The sequence below is a fragment of the Pinus tabuliformis genome, chromosome 6 (assembly GCF_031772625.1).
Source record: "Pinus tabuliformis cultivar Carrire ecotype Pingquan chromosome 6, CPIR1, whole genome shotgun sequence".
NCBI classification, from domain to species: Eukaryota; Viridiplantae; Streptophyta; class Pinopsida; order Pinales; family Pinaceae; genus Pinus; species Pinus tabuliformis.
Genome location: NC_142292.1, coordinates 1205260115 through 1205262909, shown reverse-complemented (window position 1 = coordinate 1205262909; position 2795 = coordinate 1205260115).

The following is a 2795-nucleotide window of genomic DNA, read 5'->3' as shown; positions in this document are numbered from 1 at the left end:
AGGGGGGCAGGAGTGGTTTAAAAATTTCAAATTTGATATGAGCCCCTGTAAAGAATTCTTGAAGGAAGCCTATGCGAATGAAGATTTAACCAAGGCTGTGCCTAGAAGTTATGTTAAAGAACACTATGCTATGCTTCTTACCTGTATTCAAAAGTATTTAACTTGTGAGGGCAGATATAACAAAGTTTATTCCTATCATTTTAAGTTGTTGCTGCATTTTACGGGTAAAACATCTATAGACATCCCATTTTACCTGTTTCGAAGCCTCAGCAAGATGTGTGACAAGGTTCAATTGAGAAAGGATGATTGTGAGACCTCACTATTTCATCATGGTCTAGTCAAACTGTTAGTGCTGGATGCTCTGCAAAAAATTGGTAGGGATTGGAATTCTTTCATCTATATGGCCGGTTTCCAGAATAAGACAGGCCTCACCCCACAGCCTGTTAGGGAAAGAGAAGAATCAATGGAAGAACCTACAATATCTGATCTTAGGAAGGAGGCTAGGGAGAAAAAGAAAGTTAAATCTCAGTTAAACAAGCCAGTCAAGCCCTTGGTTATTAAAGAGCCACCTCAGTCACCTCAGTCATCATCAAAGGAAAAGGTCAAGCACAAGAAAGATGTACATGGATCAGCTGTGTCAGAAAGAGCATCAAGAGTTAAAACAAGGGGTCAATTAAGCAAGGAGAAAGGTAAATCAGTAGCTGTTGAGGAAAGTCCAATTTCGAAAGCCAGCTTAAGTGATTTACTTGAGGCAATTGAATTTGAGCAGGAAGAACCAGTTCATCTTGAACCCATGCATATTGACTTGACCCAATCTTCTCCTGAGAGCACTAAGAAATCAAAAGCTTCAAAGAGATTAAGGTTTGATGAGCCTAGTGAGGAGTTTATGTTCAAGCCAAGAAGACCAGTTACAAGGAAACAAATTAGAGAAGCTGAGAAAGTGCATAAAGAAGGAGAAGCTGTAAAGGAGAAAGTGCATAAAGGAGAGAAAGCTGTAAAGTCACCTAGAACAGAGGTAATTGAAGTATTGACCAAAATAGTGGAGGCAGTCAAACATAAAGACAAGAACAGAAAGGTTATCATCACCCAAGGAGGAAATGTGATTGCCATAAAGAATCAAGTAGGAGCAGCCAAAGAGGAAATTGTCAAAACAAAGAATGTGATTAAGGAGCGTGCAGTTAGGTATGCCAACTATAGAAAAGCTGTGTTAAAGGGTAGCAGAAGCCTAGTGAGTCATGTAGATTCAGTGGCTGATGTATATACCTGGACGGTTCCAGCCCTCAAACAAGCTAAACATATCAGGAAAATGAACATGACCCTGAGAGCTAAAAACAAAGCTTTGAAGAAGGAGATTGCAAATTTGAAGACACAGCTAGGTCAACTAGCTCACTGATTTGAGGAAAAGGTGATATTCTTAGTTTTGGTCAATTTTGTTTAAGTTCCACTATTTTGAGATTACCTAAGTCTTTGACACCTGTAGAAGAAGTTTGAAAAGTCATAAGTTCAAACAAAAGACGCTTTAGTGCAAATGTACTCTGTTTTAGCAAAAACAGCAGTTTCGTAGCGCGCTACGAAACTGCTGTAGGTGCTGTTTTATAAGAAAAACAAAGAATTTAATGATGAGGTCAACAAATTTTTGAAGGAAATGCCTCAAGAACATAATGGAGACCATAAAAGACTCTCCTAGCTATTCAGAGAATGACAGATGTACATTTTGGGAAAGGTGAAATATTTTGTTTTTAGCTAAAGCTTCGTTAAAGGTACTTTATGACCGAATTGTTAGGGTTCTGGTTAAGATTACCAGAGATTTTGGTTTGTACACCTGTTCAGTCCACGAGGCTTCCAGCTCATTGGGGAGTATGGTGATATGTGTTGTTTTTGAAGAATTAAAGAGAGGGGAACATGTTCTTTAAGTAGTGAAGAATGATGGGAGACAAGGACCGTGAAAACAGGGCACTTATCTTGATTGATTAATGAGCCATCTACGCAGCCAGTATCCAAAGCCAGCTCGTTCAGTGTATTCTCCTCCAACATATCTCGGCCAAAACAGAAAATATACAGGTGTCAAGGATCAGAAAGTCATCATGCTACGAGGAGGACAGATTTGAGTTTTGAATTAAGTAGGATCTTTTGTAATTACAGTTCAGCACTTATGTATTAATAAATTAGTTAAACAACAGATAGGGATAGTTAATAGCAGCCTTCGATGCTCCCCTCATGCTGGAGGAGGAAGCTCGAGGTGGTTAAGCATGTATTCCTATATATGGATCAGACTTGGATGTAATTAGGGTTGGATGTTTTTGAAAAAACAGAGTTTATATTGGCTTATGTAAAGACTTGTTACAGTAATATAAAAGACTACTTTTTTCTTCTCAGGATTCATACTTTGTTCAGATGCTCAAGATGTATGTGGCTTTGTCTTACCCTTTATGTTTTACAGCTTTATAGATACACAATCACTCTGAATTCACCTAGCTGCTCAGACTTCCTGTGTGTATTTATGAGTTGAGGTTCATTTGAGAAATGTTTTGAGTGTTTAAACATTACATGCCCTGACTTCCATGAATGAGTAGTTTTATGGTTTACTGAAATGGTGTTTGACTCCATGAGCCCAATGGAAGAAATCTTATGTTGTCTGTCCAACCAGCATGTTTATTAAGTTTTCATTTCAAGAGTTAGCCCTCTTAGTGTTAATCATAATCAATAGTTTGTTTGAGAGAGCCCTCTCAGGCTAGGGAGGCTAATCCTTAGTCAAGAGTTTGGTCTGAAATAGTTACATAGAGTCTAACTAATTA